We start from the raw sequence: 19,017 nt of genomic DNA on the forward strand, positions 1-19,017 counted from the left end.
ACTAATAATAAAATAGAATTATAACAATATATTATAATAAAAGTTATGTCAATGTGGTCTCTCAAAATATCTTATTGTACTGTACTTGCCTTTATTCTCATGATGATATGAGGTGATACAATGATTACTGGATGAAATTAAATGAGGCAAATGATATAGGCATTGTGCCATAGCATTGTGTCCTTAGACTACTATTGACCTTCTGATGATACATCGGGAGGATCATCTGCTTCCAGACTGTGGTTGACCACAGGTCACTGAAACCTTGTAAAGTGAAACTGTAGATAAGGGATACTACTGTGTACACATATGTACATATAGTATAGTTCACTTATACCTTAATAAACTTTTTTAGGGCGCCTGGGTGGCTCAGTTGGTTAAGCGACTGCCTTCGGCTCAGGTCATGGTCCCGGAGTCCTGGGATCGAGTCCCACATCGGGCTCCCAGCTCAGCAGGGAACCTGCTTCTCCCTTGACCCTCTCCCCTCTCGTGCTGTTTCTCTCTCTCTCTCTCTCTCTCAAATAAATAAATAAATAAAATCTTTTAAAAATAAAATAAAATAATAAACTTTTTAAAAATAAAAAAAAGGACAGGCAAAATAGTCTTTGATGATAGACATCAGAACAATGATTATCTATGAGTCATAGAGATCACCTGGAAGAGAGCATAAATGAACTTTCTGGGGTGATAAGAATGTGTTATTTCTTGATTAGGGTATTGATTAGGCAGCTTGTGCATTTGTCAAAACTCATTGAATTGTACACTTAAGTTCTATGTATTTCACTATACATAAACTTTACTTCAGTATCTTTTTTTTTAATTCATTGTTTGAAATTTTACTTCACAATGTCCTTATACTTCGACTGTTCTTACAAGGTTGTAATTTTTTTTTCCCCTGGTCAAACAGGATTAAGTTTTGGATCTGATCTTTTATTTCTTATCAAAAGTAAATACTTATATCCAAGAATATCAACAAACTGGCAAATTAATGACAGAAACTGCAGCATGCAAGGAACAGTCTGATTGTGTGACAGTCACTATTTCCGTCTTACCAAAGAATTCATTCATTGACCTTAGAAGTCATTTAGAAAACAGAAATTTCAGTTTCATAAACATGAGCAAAGGCTAATTGAAACAATCATTGCAAAATGATGACAGTTACCATTTTCTTGCATTCTTGCTTAATGCCACTCTACTGAATGTTAAGCCTCTCCCTTGAGGGGTTCTTCCTCAAGTAAGGACACAGTATTTGTGGCAACATACTCAAAGATTTCTTCTCCCCCATGATCTTTGCCTCTTGGTGTTCCTACCTTTGCATAATCCCTCTCCCTTGAGTGTGGGCAGGATCTTTGACGTGTTTCTAGCAAACAGAATATGGCAAGGGTAATAGGATATCACTCTCATAATTATATACAGTATGTAAGACCCAATCTTTCTAGCTAACTCGCTCTAAAGATCCTCTCTTCCTAGCTGTATGTGAAAAAGTTAAGGAGCCATGTTAGAAATTCCAATCGGTTGAAATTTTCTGCTCTGGTCAGCCTCTAGGTACGGAGGGCAGACTCCAGCTGTAGGACAGTAGAACCAGGACCTTCAGTCCTATAACCAAAAGAAAATTAATTCTGTCAATAACCTGAGTGAGCTTGAAAGAGGGCTCTTCCTCATTCAAGCCTCCAGGTGAAAATGCAGCTCCTCCAAAATCTTGATTACAACCTCTGAGACTTTGGGCATTGTACCCAGGTAAAGCACATGCACACATCTCTCCAGTAGAAACTGAGATGATAACCATGTTGTTTTAGGCTGCTAGGTTGCAGTAATATGCTATGCAGCAATAAAAAGCTAATATAGTATTTTCTCTTGGAATGTGCTATTTGAAGCTCTTCAGACACATTCTGTGTTCTCTTGACTTCCCAGTTTATTGCTAAAGCTTCAGCTCAGGTCACAGTCCAGGGGCTCCAGAGTCAGTTCTGCCAAGTGTGTTGATGTTGGCACAGAATTCTGCTACAGCTCAAGATTCTAACGAGACCAGACACATTTCTTAATTCCTCTGAAGAGAAAAAATTACAACTCCATTTGTGGCCAAGAAAATAATTTCCCACCTGTACATAATAAAGGCTGGGCTTGTACATTCAACTAAATGATGTTAGGAAGCAACCCCAGGCTAAATAAGCTTAATAAAATAAATATGTAATATGGTAGAGAAATTAAGGGAGTAATTTTGGCAGTTTAAAATTTTGAATTAGGCATTGCCTTTTCCTCATTTAAATGACTTAGAAAGCAATTTCTTAAAAAGATCTCACTGCCAGAAATATCATCATCAAAAGAATTCTTAGCAATACAATGTGACTTACATTTCAGAGCTTCTCATTTTGAGAAGTCAAAGGAGAAGAGCTACAAAGGAATTTTTATTTTCAGTTTTATTATTTTTCTTAATTTTTAAAATTTCAAGACCATAAAAGAATTTTACCACCTGAATGTCCTTTTTTCCTCTTTAATGCAAAGCAAAATAATCTTACCTTAGTCTTACTGAGATAGCTCTGCATTCCTGTTGCAGTTCTTCAAATACCAACTATCTTTAGTGTATTTTTTTAAGCACCTGAGTGAAGACAGAACACTTTATTTCTTTTTTTTTATTGTTATGTTAGTCACCATACAGTACATCATTAGTTTTTGATGTAGTGTTCCATGATTCATTATTTGCGTGTAACACCCAGTGCTCATTACAACATGTGCCCTCCTTAATACCCATCACCGAACTAACCCATCCACCCCCCAAAACCCTCAGATTGTTTCCCAGAGTCCATAGTGTCTCATGGTTCATCTCCCCCTCTGAACTCCCCCCTTCAGTTTGCCCTTCCTTCCCCTAATGTCCTCCTTGCTGTTGCTTATGTTCCACATATGAGTGAAACCATATGATAATTGTCTTTTTCTGCTTGACTTATTTCACTTAGCATAATCCCCTCCAGTTCCCTCCATGTGAAAGCAAATGGTAGGTATTCATCCTTCCGATGGCAATATTCCATGGTATATATGAACCACATCTTCTTTATCCATTTGTCTGTTGAAGGGCATCTCAGCTCCTTCCACAGTTTGGCTATTATGGACATTGCTGCTATGAACATTGGGGTGCACGTGCCCTTTCTTTTCACTAAATCTGTATCTTTGGGGTAAATACCCAGTAGTGCAATTGCTGGGTCATAGGGTAGCTCTATTTTTAATTTTTTGAAGAACCTCCACACAGTTTTCCAAAGTGGCTGTACCAACTTGCATTCCCACCAACAGTGTAAATAGGGTCCCCCTTTTTCCACATCCTCTCCAACATTTGTTGTTTCCTGCCTTGTTAATTTTTGCCATTCTAACTGGTGTAAGGTGATATCTCAGTGTGGTTTTAATTTAAATTTCCCTGATGACTAATGATGTTGAACATTTGTTTCATGTGTCTGTTAGCCATTTGTATGTCTTCTTCAGAGAAGTGTCTGTTCATGTCTTCTCATTTTTTGACTTGATTATTTGTTTCTTGGGTGTTGAGTTTAAGAAGTTATTTATAGATCTTGGATACCAGCCCTTTATCAGATATGTCATTTGCAAATATCTTCTCCGATTCCGTGGGTTGCCTCTTAGTTTTGTTGACTGTTTCCTTTGCTATGCAGAAGCTTTTTATCTGATGAAGTCCCAAAAGTTCATTTTTGCTTTTGTTTCCCTTGCCTTTGGAGACGTGTCATGAAAGAAGCTGCTGTGGCTGATGTCAAAGAGGTTACTGCCTATGTTCTCCTCTAGGATTTTGATGGATTCCTGTTTCACATTGAGATCTTTCATCCATTTTGAGTATATCTTTGTGTATGGTGTAAGAGAATGGTTGAGTTTCATTCTTCTGTATCTAGCTGTCCAATTTTCCCAGCACCATTTATTGAAGAGACTGTCTTTTTTCCATTGCATATTTTTTCCTGATTTGTCAAAGATTATTTGACCATAGAGTTGAGAGTCCATCTCTGGGCTCTCTATTCTGTTCCATTGATCTATGCATCTGTTTTTGTGCCAATACCATATTGTCTTGGTGATCACAGCTTTTTAATATAGTATGAAATCAGGCAACGTGATACCCCCAGCTTTGTTTTTCTTTTTCAATATTTCCTTGGTGATTCAGGGTCTTTTCTGGTTCCATACAAATTTTAGGATTGTTTGTTCCAGCACTTTGAAAAATGTCAGTGGTATTTTGATAGGGATGGCATTGAAAGTATAGATTGCCCTGGGCAGCATAGACATTTTAACAATGTTTATTCTTCCAATCCATGAACATGGAAAGTTTTTCCATCTTTTTGTGTCTTCTTCAATTTCTTTCATAAGTGTTCTGTAGTTTCTAGAGTATAGATCCTTTACCTCTTTGGTTAGGTTTATTCCAAGGTATCTTATGGTTTTTGGTGTTATTGTAAATGGGATAAATTCCCTAATTTCTCTTTCTACAGTTACATTGTTAGTGTATAGAAAAGCAACTGATTTCTGTGCATTGATTTTGTATCCTGCCACATTGCTGAATTGCTGTATGAGTTCTAGTCATTTGGGGGTGGAGTCTTTTGGGTTTTCCACATAAAGTATCATGTCGTCTGTGAAGAGAGAGAGTTTGACTTCTTCTTTGCCAATTTGAATACCTTTTATTTCTTTTTGTTGTCTGATGCTGATGCTAGAAATTCTAGTACTATGTTGAACAATAGTGGTGAGAGTGGGCATCCTTGTCGTGTGCCTGATCTTAAGGGAAAAGCTCTCAGCTTTTCCCCATTGAGGATGATATTCACAGTGGCCTTTTCATAGATGGTTTTTACAAACTTGAGGAATGTTCCCTCTATCCCTACACTCTGAAGAGTTTTAATAAGGAAATGATGCTGTATTTTGTCAAAAGCTTTTTCTGCATCAATTAAGAGGATCATATGGTTCTTGTCTTTTCTTTTATTAATATATTCTATCACATTGATTTGCAAATGTCAAACCACCCTTGCATCCCAGGAATAAATCCCACCTGGTCATGATGGATAATCCTTTTAATGTACTGTTGGATCCTATTGGCTAGGATCTTGTTGAGAATTTTGGCATCCATATTCATCAGGGATATTGGTATGTAATTCTCCTTTCTGATGGGGTCTTTGCCTGGTTTTGGGATCAAGGTAATGCTGGCCTCATAGAATGAGTTTGGAAGTTTTCCTTCTGTTTCTTTTTTTTTTTTTAAAGATTTTATTTATTTATTTGACAGAGAGATACACAGCGAGAGAGGGAACACAAGCAGTGGGAGTGGGAGAGGGAGAAGCAGGCTTCCCACGGATCAGGGAGCCCCATGTGGGGCTCAGTCCCAGGACCCTGGGATCATGACCTGAGCCAAAGGCAGATGCTTAACGACTGAACCACCCAGGCCCCCCTGTTTCTATTTTTTGAAACAGCTTCAGGAGAATAGGTATTATTTCTTCTTTAAATGTCTACAAATATTTGATATGGGTCCCTACAGCACTTCCAAAGTCAGTATTAAGTTTAGACTTATTAGTTTTATTTAGACTTATTAGTCACTTTAGAATAACCAGAGTGAAACACTGAATTCTGCCATTTTAAAGTAGTAGTATAATAAATCAATCAGTATATTTCAAGTTTCTACAGGGTACAACATTGTGGCACAGATGTATATATATGTTTCTAATTATATGAAAGAAAATTTTTAGTCTTAAACATTATTTAGAGTTGACAAATCACATACAGAAGACTAGATGGGATAATGTAAATGAATAAGAGAAACTCATTGAGCTTAGGCTTTGTTTGTATATTACATGGGCACCTTGGAACTGAATCAAACTTTGTCATTGACTTGAACAATAATTTTAAAACAAAGAATATAGTCAGTAAGTTTAACACAAGCTCAAAAGTTAAATGTCTTTTTCATCAGTACAGAAAATGGTGACCGGGAAATCTGAATAAACTAAGTTTCTCAAAGCATTTTCCTCCTAATCAAACAGTAGTAAAGACTCTGGGTCATTTAAGTACAGAATATAGTGAGTATACTCTTTCTCAAAGTAGTGATCTGAAGAACACTGTTCAAGGGAAATAGATTTCATGGTAAAAACAAGTTAGAGATATAATTTTTGGTGATACCACTTTTTTTTCTTTTATTATGTTATGTTAATCACCATACATTACATCATTAGTTTTTGATGTAGTGTTCCATGATTCATTGTTTGCATATAACACCCAGTGCTCCATTCAATACGTGCCCTCTTTAATACCATCACCAGGCTAACCCATCCCCCCCACCACCACCCTCCCCTCTAGAACCCTCAGTTTGTTTCTCAGAGTTCATAGTCTTTCATGGTTCGTCTCCCCCTCCGATGTCCCCCCCTTCATTTTTCCTTTCCTACTATCTTCTTTTTTTTTAACATATAATGTATTACTTGTTTCAGAGGTACAAGTTGGTGATACCTCTTGAAGGTTCACAATCATTGGCATTTTAAAGCTGTTGAGAGGTCCTGTAATAGACAAACCTCTATAATTGTGTTTAACACGGTATTTTCTTTCTTTTTTTTTTTAAGGTTTTATTTATTTGACAGAGAGAAAGACAGCCAGAGAGGGAACACAAGCAGGGGGAGTGGGAGAGGGAGAAGCAGGCTTCCCGCGGAGCAGGGAGTCTGATGTGGGGCTCAATCCCAGGACTCTGGGATCATGACCTGAGCCAAAGGCAGACGCTTAACGACTGAGCCACCCAGGTGCCCCAAACACAGTATTTTCTAAACCTATTGAATATAGAACACTTTCAAAGTCTCATTTACTAACATGCTTAAGAACAAATTTCTGGGAGTGCCTGGGTTGCTTGGTCATTAAGCATCTGCCTTTGCCTCAGGTCATGATCCCATGGTCCTGGGATCAAGCCCTGCATCAGGCTCTCTGCTCAGCAGGAAACCTGCTTCTCCCTCTCCGACTCCCCCTGCTTGTATTCCCTCTCTCACTGTCTCTCTCTCTGCCAAATAAATAAATAAAATCTTTAAAGAAAAAGAACAATTTTCTGCAGAATAGTGTCTCATGAGACATATATGGTCAAAATTAGAGTGTAGCAAGAGCCCTGAGCAAGCTTTTGGTCCAAAGTGGTGTAAATCTAAAACTAGATTAGATCTCACTAAATTATTATGAGAATGGGAAAAATAAGAATATCTTATAATAAAGATAAGAATTCAAACAATGAAAATAAAAACTAAAATCTAATTTCAACATCTGGGAGGAATTTGTGTTGGTACAGTCAAGTCAGAGCATAGCCTGGCTTTGAATACTGAAAAAGAGAACTCCTGGAAAATGTTAACAATGTGCTTACTATCTTTTCTACCACCATCTCAAGGGTCAGATACTTAGAGATCTAGCTGTTGTACCTTTGTACCTGTAGATGCTATGCTGCATGGTTGATTCTGAATTACTTTGCATTCCTACCCTTACTCCCAAAGCTTCTCCACCAACTTTTCCCATCCTTCAGAAAAATGTCATGCTTTAGCAGGAAGCAAATGTCTTGGTAGCAAAATCCATATTCAAATCATGTAGCCACAGCAACATTCTGAAGGCAGCTGAGGGTAGAATTCTAGTAAACTAAATAGTAGAAATTAGAGTTCCTATCAAAGTCCCTAAAAATAAGGGAGCTGAATAATGCTGCTTACTGAAGAGGAATTGGTCTGGAAGCCAGAGAATTAGCCAGGACCTGTAAGTTTCAACCTGCTCTATAATTACAGATCTAAGGAGAAATTAAAATCACCAAATAGTTGGGCAAAGAACAAGATGGAAAGCAATTCACCTGTAACATTTTTCTACAGTTGTTGAATCAGGAAAGATTCCTTCTTTTGAATATGACTAGAAAGTGAAATAACATAGAAGAAAGAGAAAACTGTGAGTTAAATATGGCAGAACGAAGGGGAGGAAAGAATACCAATAAGCCTTTGAAATTTACCAACTATGTGATCCACAAGAAACTTCTGCATTTAAGTGTGAAACTATTCAGTAGCCCCATAGAATGCAGAAAGGTATATCCATTAAGAAACAGGAATAGGATGTCGGGATAGTCTGGGAATAAAACATAATAAGATGCTCAAAAAGAGACTTAAATAAAACAAAAAGAGAAATTAATACAGGGATACTCAAAAGCAACACTCAAGTTACAGATAATCAAAATAGTGACATAGAAAACAGTTATTCCAAATGCATTGAGGAAATAAGTATAATAAGGAGGGGGGGGAATGCAGTAGATGTGAAGGATAGAAGTAAGCAAGCCAACAAATAAGGGCAGGAAGGAGAGCTGCTTCCCCTCCCTGCTGTTGTCCCCTGTGGAAGAGTATCACTCACAGAACACCCCATCTCCTGTGCTTCACTCATTACCCCCTTCCCAGATAAAAGGAACCCACCTGCCCACAGGAAGTCAGTGTTGTGCTCTTTTGTCTAATCCTTTAGATTTAGAGAATCAGGCTTTCCCATTAATGGGGAAGTTCGGAGAAGGGGATAGTAAATTCATCTTGTAGTAGTATTAAAATCTAATGCCTTAAACAGGGAACCCTTAGAAGTAAAGATTTGAATGCAAGAGCTAAAATAACAATATGGAGAGGCCAAATTAGGCTAGGGAATGCAGCTTCATTTTTGGACTTTAGTTAAGCACATGACATTGAGAGTTTGTGGAGACTTTTTGGGCTAAGTGATTTTTTACAGTTATCGTTCTGTGTTTTTCATGTCTATAGCACAGTACCATGGGATTTTACATTTTGAGGTCACCAAATCTTATGGTGGTTTTGTCCATAGTGTACAGGGACATATGCCAGACCATAAATCTATGACTCATGGGTGTTACCTTCCTTAAGCTGTATCAAAGTCCTTAGCAAATAGCCAGCCTCTGGAAGCAGCAAGGAGCTCAGCCAGGATGTTAGAAACAGTACTGGCCTCAGCAGATGTGGGTTACTCAGGTACCAATAAGCAAACACTACAAAGAGTCAACAGGCAAATGCCAGCCATGAGGTCTTCACCCAAGTCTCAGCTAACCCTAAGTTGGTCTTGAAATTCACAGCTTTACCCTGGTATTACAAGTTAGACTGAGGCAAGATTAGATAGTTCTAGGTGTTTAGGAGCAGAATAACATTTAAAGCAGCTGAGTTCTGCAGGTACTATAAAATATTAGCCAAGTTCTAGGTTTAAAATATTAATGTTGGATTTGGGGGTTGGATCTGGAATTCTTAAACAGAGGAGGGAGGAGTTCACAATAACATAGAAAAGAGGAAAAACATCACAATTTCTTAGACAAAATAAGAATAACCTTGTGCTATAGACTGAATGTGTCCTCCCAAAATTCATATGTTGAAGTTTTATCCCCAATGTGATGATATCTGGAGGTAGGGCCTTTCGTGGGTGACTGGATCATCAGGGTAGAGCCTTCCTAAGTAGGATTAGTGTCCTTATAAAAGAGACTCCAGAAAGTTCCCTACCCTACACTGCCACATGAAGACACAGAAAGAAGATGGACTTTTTTTTCATTTGACAAACATTTAGAAGAACCCAAGGGGGCAGCAGAGTAGGAGGACCCTAGACTCGTCTTGTCCCATGAACACAACTAGATAACTGTCAAATCATCCTAAATACCCAAGGCCCCAGCCCCCATGCTCTGGTGGGACTGTCCTCAGTCAAGCTTGCCTCAGTCCTGGAATGGTGGGCCCCTCCACAAAAAGACCAGCACAAACCCCTGCCCACATTACGTCTCTTAACCAAAGAGTTAGGCAGGGCCTCAGTTCTGGTGGAGTTAGTGTCAGGTCTCATTCTGCAAGCAGACCAGATCTAAGTGAAACAGATATAAGTAACATGCCTGGAGGAGAATTTAAAGAACCAATCATAAGGATACTCACTGAGCCTGAGAAAAGAATAGAAGATGTTAGTAAGACCCTTACCACATAGATGAGTTAAAAAAGAATTAAAGAGGGCATGTTCTGCATGGAGCACTGGGTGTTACACACAAACAATGAATCATGAAACACTACATCAAAAACTAATGATGTAATGTATGGTGATTAACATAACAATAAAAAATTTTAAAAAAAAGCACTCAGTAAGTACTAGCTTTATAGATAGGGAGCTTATTATGGTCCCTGTTTGAATAAGAGGAAATTGAGGCTTAATTTGAATCAGAACTTGAATTTTGGTATTCAGACTCCTTGGTTATATCTAAGGTATGTTTCTTTTCCCAAAATGATTGAGTTATACTGAAATTTTAGGTAAAAGTATATCTTTTGCTCCAAATTGGCTTTCCAGTAAGAAATGATATATTAAATACAATTATTCAATAGCTTTTTATTTCTCTTAAAATATATGCAATTAATGAATCATTGAACACTGCATCAAAAACTAATGATGTACTATATGTTGGCTAATTGAACATAATAAAAAATTTTTAAAAGATAAAAAAAAGAATAATCAGATATGGAGACTGCAATAAACAAGATTGAAAACAGGCTTGATGCAAAGAACAGCAGGCTAGAAAATGCAGAGGAAAAAATTAGTGACCTAGACGTTAAAATAATGGAAGATAATGAAGTTGAACAAAAGAGAGAAAGAATTATGCAACACAATAATAGACTTAAGGAACTCAGGGACTCCATCAAACATAGTAACATTTGTATTATAGGAGTTCCAGAAGGAGCAAAGAGAGAAAAGGGGGCAGAAAATTTATTTCAAGAAATAATAGCAGAAAACTTCCCTAATCTGAGGAAGGAAACAGACATTCAGATCCAGGAGATACAGAGAACTCTCATCAAAATCAACAAAAGCAGGCCAACACCAAGTCATAGTGGAATTAAATTTGCATATATAGTGATAAAGAAAAAAATCTTAGAAGCAGCAAGACAAAGGAAGTCCTTAACTTACAAGGGAAAACCCATAAGGCTAGCTGGAGATTTCTCAACAGGAAATTCACAAGCCAGGAGTAGCATGATGCATTCAATCTGAATAAGAAAAATCTGCATCCAAAAATACTCTATCCAGCAGGGCTGTAGAAGGAGAGATAGTTTCCCAGACAAACAAAAACTGAAGGAGTTCATGACCACTAAACCAGCCCTGCAAAAAATATTAAAGGGGACTCTTTGAATGCTAAGGAAAGGCGAAAAATGACAAAGACAAGAAAGGATCAGAGAAAATCTCCAGAAACAATGAGAAAACAAGTAATAAAATGAAAATAAATACATATCTATCAATAATTACTTTGAATGTAAGTGGACTAAATGCTCCAATCAAAAGACATAGGGTATCAGGATGGATTAAAAAAAAAAAAAAAGACCCATCTATATGCTGCCTACAAGAAACTCATTTTAGACTTAAAGACATCTGCAGATTAAAAGTGAGGGGGTGGAGAAATGTTTATCACACAAATGGATGTCAAAAGAAAGTCCAAGTAGCAATACTTACATTGGACAAAGTAAAGTTTTTATTCTTGTATCATTTTTATCCTACTTTGGTATCAGGGAAGTACTGGCCTCATGGAATGATTTTGAATGTGTTCTCTATATCCCAATATATGTAAGATTTTGATAAAGATTGTCATTATTTTTTTTAATGTTTGGTAGAATTCACCAATGAAACCATGTAGTCTTGGATTTTTCCATGCTGGGAGATTTTTGATTCCTAATTCAACTTTCATTCTTGTTATTGGTCTAAGAAGTTTTCCTACTTCTTGGATTCAGGATTCATGATTCCATTTTGGTAACTTGTGCATTTTTAGGAATTATCTGGTTTTTCTAAGTTATCTGATTTGTTAGTATATAATTGTTTATAGTAATCTGTTATCACACAGTATTTCTGTGGTCATCTGTTGTACTGTTTTCCCTTCCTTTTCTCATTTTGGTTTTTAAGTCTTCTCTCTTTTTTTCTTAGGTAATGTAGTTAAAGCATTGTCAATTTTATTTTTTTAGAAAAAATAGTCATTACTTTCAATGTTATATTATTGTTTATTCTGGCCTCCATTTTATTTATTTCTGATTTTCCTTCCTCTACTAAATTTCAGCTAACTTTCTTCTTTTTCTAGTTCCTTGTGGTGAAATGTTGTTTATTTGAACTTTTTTTCTTAATACAGCCTTTATAGCATAAATTTCACTCTAACATCTGCCTTTGCTGCATCCCATAGGTTTTGGAATATTGTGTTTTCTTTTTCTTTTGTTTTGAGACATATTTTGATTTACCATTTGATTTCTTATTTGGCCCATTGCTTATGCAGTAGTGTGTTGTTCAACATTTACGTATTTAATATTTACATTATAGATTTCCCAGATTTGCTTTATTGTTGATCTTTCATTTTGTGCCATCATGGTTGGAAAATATACGTGGTAGGACTTCAGTCTTCTTAAGTTTGTAATACTTGTTATGTCTTTTTTTTAGGTGATTTAACCAGGGGATTCTTCTGTGTGTATTTGAAGAAAATGTGAATTCTATTTTTCTTGGATGGAATAATTTATATACATCCTTTAGAACCATGTATTCTGAAGTATTCTTTAAGTAAAAAATATTCTTTTTAAAAAAATAACTTCAAATGAGGGCACTCATTTAAAATAAAGCGTATCACAGGGAGGTGGGGGGATGGGTGAAATCAATGAAGGGAATTAAGAGCACATTTAGCATGATGAACACTGAGTAATGATGTCTAGAATTGTTGAATCACTATATTTCACACCCAAAACTAATGTAACACTGTATGTTAACTATACTGGAATTAAAATAAAAAACTTAATAGAAAAAACAAGCAAACTTTTATTAAGTAATTATTGTGTACCAGATATTGTGCAAGTCAAAAGGTAGAAATACAGCTATTACCTCCATATGTCTTTTCTGATTGTTTTCTTAAATTGGAATATAATTGACATACAATGTTACATTAGATTCAAGTATACAACATAGTGATTGAACAAATCTATACATTACTCAATGCTCAGCATACAATGTTATCACAATATCATTCATTATATTTCCTATGCAGTACTTTTTATCTCTGTGACTTATTAATTTTATAACTGGAAGTTTGTACCTCTAAATCTCCTTTATATATAATACCCATACAGCCATCCACCTCCCCTCTGGCAATAATGAAGTCTCTGTGGTTAAGAGTCTATTTGGGTTTTCTTGTTTGTTCTTTTGCTTGGGTTATTTTATTCCACATATAAGTGAAATCATATGGTATTTGTCTTTCTCTTTCTGACTTGTTTCACTTAGCATAGTACTAGTTCCATCCATGTTGTTGCAACAGGAAAGATCTCATTCTTTTTTATGACTGAGTACTATTCCATTCCTTATATGTGTGTCCCTGTGTGTGTACACCTCATATCTTTATCCATTCATCCATCAATGGACACTTGGGTTGCTTCCATATCTTGGCTATTGTAAATAATGTTGCAATAAATAGAGGGGTGTATATATCTTTTTGAATTGGTATTGTCATTTTTCCTTGAGTATATACCCAGTAGTGGGATCATGGGATCTTATGGTATTTCCATTTTTAATTTTTTGAGGAAACTTCATACTGTTTTCCACAGTTGCTGCACCAATTCACATTCCCATCAACAGTGCACAAGGGTTCATTTTTCTCCACATCCTTGTTAATACTTGTTATTTCTTCTCTTTTTGATTTTAGCCATGCTGATAAGTATAAGGTGATATCTCCTTGTGGTTTTCATTTGCATTTCCCTGATGATGAGTGATATTGAGCATCTTTTCATGTGTCTGTTGGCCATATGTGTGATTTCTTTGGAAAAGAACCTATTCAGGTCCTCTGCCCATTTTTTTAAATCAGATTGTTGTTGTTGTTTTTAATTTTGAGCTGTATAAGTTCTTTACATATCTTGGATATTAACCCCTTATCAGATATATCATTTGCAAATATTTTCTCCCATTCATTAGGTTGCCTTTTTGTCTTGTTAATGGTTTCATTTGCTATGCGAAAGCTTTATTTGGGGTAGTCCTAATAGTTTAATTTTGCTTTTGTTTCCCTTGCCTGAAAAGTTGTATCCATAAATATGTTGTTAAGGCCAATGTCCAAGAGATTACTGCTTATGTTTTCTTTTAGGAATTTTATGGCTTCAGGTCTTACATAAACTACTTGAGCTCACTTTTGTAAATGGTGTAAGAAAGTGGTCCCATTTCATTCTTTTACATGTAGCTGTCCAGTTTTCCTAACATCATTTATTGAAAAGACTATCTTTTCCCATTGTATATTCTTGCCTTTGTCAAAGATTAATTGACTGTATAGGTATGGGTTTATTTGGGGGCTCTCAAATCTTTTCTTTTGATTTATGTGTCTATTCTGGTGCCAGTACCATACTGTTTTGATTACCACATTTTTATAGTGTATCTTGAAATCTGGGGTTGCAATCCTCCTGTTTTGTTCTTCCTTCTCAAGATTGCTTTGACTATTTGAGGTGTTTTGTGGTTCCATACAAATTTTGGATTATTTGTTCTAGTTTTGAAAAAAAAAGCTATATATATTTTTAAGTTTTTTATTTAAATTCCAGTTTGTTAACATAGTGTAATATTAGTTTCAAGTGTAGAATTTAGTGACTCAACACTTATATACAACATGTGGTGCTCATCACAAGAGCATTCCTTAATCCTCATCCCTATTTAACCCACCCCCCTCCCCTCTGGTAATCAGCAGTTTTTCTCTATAAGTAAAGAGTCTGTTTCTTGGTTTGCTTCTGTCTCTCTTTTTCCCCCCTATGCTCATTTGTTTTGTTTCCTAAATTCCACATATGAGCAAAATCATATAGTATTTGTCTTTCTCTAACTGACTTATTTTGCTTAGCATAATACTCTGGCTCCATCTACATCATTGCAAATGGCAAGATTTCATTCTTTTTTATGGCTGAGTAATAGTCCATTATATAAATATATGTGATACATATATATCACATCTCCTTTATCCATTCATCAGTTAATGGACATCTTTTAATGGCTATTTCCATAGTTTGCAAAAGTAGTTCTAAGAGGGAAGTTTATAGCAATACAGACCTATTTCAAGGAGCAAGAAAAATCTGAAATAAACAACCTAACCTCAAATATAAGTGATCTTGAAAAAGAAGAACAAAGCCCAAAGCTAGTAGAAGGAGGAAATAATAAAAATTGCCTAATAAGGGTGCATGTATCACTTTGAATTAGTACTTTTGTATTCTTTGGGTAAATACCTAGTAGTGCAATTGCTGGATCATAGGATAGTTCTATTTTTAACTTTTTGAGGAATCTCCATACTGTTTCCCAGAGTGGCACTTATGGTATTTTGGTAGAGATTACATTGAATCTGTAGACTGCTTTGGGTAGTATACACATTTTAATGATATTAATTTTTCCAGTCCATAACACGGTATATCTTTCCACTTATTTATGTTATCTTCAATTTTTTTCATCAATGTCTTATAGTTTTCAGAGTATAGGTTTTTAACCTCCTCAGTTAAATATATTCCTACATATTTTGATGCAATTGTAAATGGGATTGTTTTCTTCATTTCTCTTCCTCCAGTTTCATTATTACTGTATGGAAATACAATATATTTCTGCATGTTAATTTTGAATTCTGCAACATTACTGAATTCATTTATCAGCTCTAATTTTTTTGTGGAGTCTTTAAGGTTTTCTATATATAATATTATGTCATCTGCAAATAGTGACAGTTTTACTTTTTATTACCAATTTGAATGCCTTTTATTTCTTTTGTTGTCTGATTATTGTGGCTAGGATTTCCAGTACTATATTGAATAGAAGTGGTGACAGTAGACACCCTTGTCTTATTCCTGATCTTAAAGAAAGAAAGCTTTACCATTGAGTATAATGGTAGCTGTGGGTTTTTCATATATGGCCTTTATTTTGTTGAGGTATGTTCCCTTTAAACCTACTTTGTTAAGAGCTTTTATTATGAATGAATGTTGCGCTTTGTCAAAGGCCTTTCTGCTTCTACTGAGATGATTATAAGGTTTTTATCCTTCCTCTTATTAATGTGATGTATCACATTGTTTGATTTGCAAATACCAACCCCCTCCCTTGGAATAAATTCCATTTGATTGTGCTGACAATTTTTTTTTAATATATTGTTGAATTTGGTTTGCTAATATTTTGTTGAGTATTTTTGCATCTATGTTCATTAGAGGTATCAGCCTGTAGTTCTCTTTTTTTGTAATGTCTTTGTCTGGTTTTGGTGTCAGAATAATGCTGGTCTCATAGAATGAATTTGGAGATTTTGCTTTCTCTTCTATTTTTTGGAATAGTTTGAGAATACTAGGTATTAACTCCTCTTTAAATGTTTGGTAGAATTCACCCATGAAGCCATCTCATCCTAGATTATTGTTTGTTGGGAAATTTTTGATTACTGATTCAATTTCTTTGCTGGTTATCAGTTCAAATTGCCTGTTTCTTCCTAATTCATTTTAGGAAAAGTATATGTTTCTAGGAATTTATCCATTTCTTCTATTTGTCAATTTGTTGGCTTATAATTTTTCATAATTATCCAATAAGTCTTTGTATTCTATGGTGTTGGTTGTTATTTCTCCTTTATTTCTGGTTTGATTTATTTGAGTCCTCTCTTTTTTTCTTGATGAGTCTTGCTAAAGGCTTAACAATTTTGTTTAACTTTTCAAAGGACCAGATCTTGGTTTCATTAATCTTTTCTATTGCTTTTTTTAGTCTCAATTTCTCTTATTTCTGTGGCAATTTTTATTATTTCCTCCTTCTACTAGCTTTGGGCTTTGTTCTTCTTTTTCAAGATCACTTATATTTGAGGTTAGGTTGTTTATTTCAGATTTTTCTTGCTCCTTGAAGTAGGTCTGTATTGCTATAAACTTCCCTCTTAGAACTACTTTTGCTGTGTCCCAAAGATTTTAAACCATTGTGTTTTCATTTTCATTTGTTGCCGTGTATTTTTAAATTTTTGCTTTGATTTCTTCATGACCCATTGGTTGATTATTAGCACGTTATTTAGCCTCCATGTGTTTTGGGGTTTTTTTTCAGTTTTTTTTTAATAATTCATTTCTAATTTCATAGCATTGTGGTTAGAAAAGATGATTCATTTGCTTTCAATCTTCTTAAATTTATTGAGATTTGTTTTGTGGCCTAACATGTAATCTATTATGGAGAATGTCCCATGTGCTCTTTTTTTTTATTATATTATGTTAATCACCATACATTACATCATTAGTTTTTGATGTAGTGTTCCATGATTCATTGTTTGCGTATAACACCCAGTACCCATCACCACGCTAGCCCATCCCCCCACCCCCCTCCCCTCTAGAACCCTCAGTTTGTTTCTCAGAGTCCATAGTCTCTCCTGGTTTGTCTCCCCCTCTGATTTCCCCCCCTTCATTTTTCCCTTCCTGCTATCTTCTTCTTCTTCTTTTTTTTTTTAACATATATTGTATTATTTGTTTCAGAGGTACAGGTCTGTGATTCAACAGTCTTACACAATTCACAGCACTCACCATAGCACATACCCTCCCCAGTGTCTATCACCCAGCCACCCCATCCCTCCCACCCCCCACCACTACGGCAATCCTCAGTTTGTTTCCTGAGATTAAGAATTCCTCATATCAGTGAGGTCATATGATACATGTCTTTCTCTGATTGACTTATTTTGCTCAGCATAATACCCTCCAGTTCCATCCACATCGCTGCAAATAGCAAAATTTCATCCTTTTGATGGCTGCATAATATTCCATTGTATATATATACGACATCTTCTTTATCCATTCATCTGTCGATGGACATCTTGGCTCTTTCCATAGTTTGGCTATTGTGGACATTGCTGCTATAAACATCAGGGTGCATGTACCCCTTCGGATCCCTACATTTGTATCTTTGGGGTATTCTTTGCTGATGATATGATACTTTATATGGAAAACCCAAAAGACTCCACCCCAAAACTGCTAGAATGGACCTCAACTCTATGGCCAACTCATCTTTGACAAAGCAGGAAAGAATGTCCAATGGAAAAAAGACAGTCTCTTCAACAAATGGTGTTGGGAAAATTGGACAGACACATGCAGAAGAATGAAACTGGACCATTTCCTTACACCACACACAAAAACAGACTCAAAATGATTGAAAGACCTCAATGTGAGACAGGAGTCCATCAACATCCTAAAGGAGAACACAGGCAGCAACCTCTTCGACCTCAGCCGCAGCAACTTCTTCCTAGAAACATCACCAAAGGCAAGAGAAGCAAGGGCAAAAATGAACTATTGGGACTTCAAGATAAAAAGCTTTTGCACAGCAAAGGAAACAGTCAACAAAACCAAAAGACAGCCAACACAATGGGAGAAGATAATTGCAAATGACATATCAGATAAAGGGCTAGTATCCAAAGTCTATAAAGAACTTATTAAACTCAACACCCAAAGAACAAATGATCCAATCAAGAAACGGGCAGAAGACATGAACAGACATTTTTCCAAAGAAGACATCCAAATGGCCAACAGACACATGAAGAAGTGCTCAACATCACTGGCATCAGGGACAAATTGAAACCTCAATGAGGTACCACCTCACACCAGGCAGAATGGCTAAAATTAACAAGTCAGGAACCGACAGATATTGGTGGTGATGTGGAGAAAGGGGAACCCTCCTACACTGTTGGTGGGAATGCAAGCTGGTGCAGCCACTCTGGAAAACAGTATGGAGGTTACTCAAAAAGTTGAAAATAGAGCCACCATACGACCCAGCAATTGCACTACTGGGTATTTACCCCAAAGATACAAATGTAGGTGTCTCATGTGCTCTTGAAAAGAACGTGTTCTCTTCTCTTTTTGGATGGATTCTTCTGGATATATCTGTTTGGTGACCTCTGATCTAATGTGTTATTCGAAGTCACTGTTTCCTTGTTGATTTTCTGTCTGAATGATCTGTCTATTGATAGTTGTGGGGTATTAAATTCTCCTATTATTGTATTGCTGTCAATTTCTCCCTTTATGTCTATTAATATGGTCTTTATGTCCCCAGGTGCTCTTTGTTTGGTGCATTTATCGTTAC

The sequence above is a fragment of the Mirounga angustirostris genome, unplaced genomic scaffold, assembly GCF_029215605.1.
Source record: "Mirounga angustirostris isolate CCGP_5_RB_7025 unplaced genomic scaffold, mMirAng1.0.hap1 SCAF_5, whole genome shotgun sequence".
NCBI lineage: Eukaryota > Metazoa > Chordata > Mammalia > Carnivora > Phocidae > Mirounga > Mirounga angustirostris.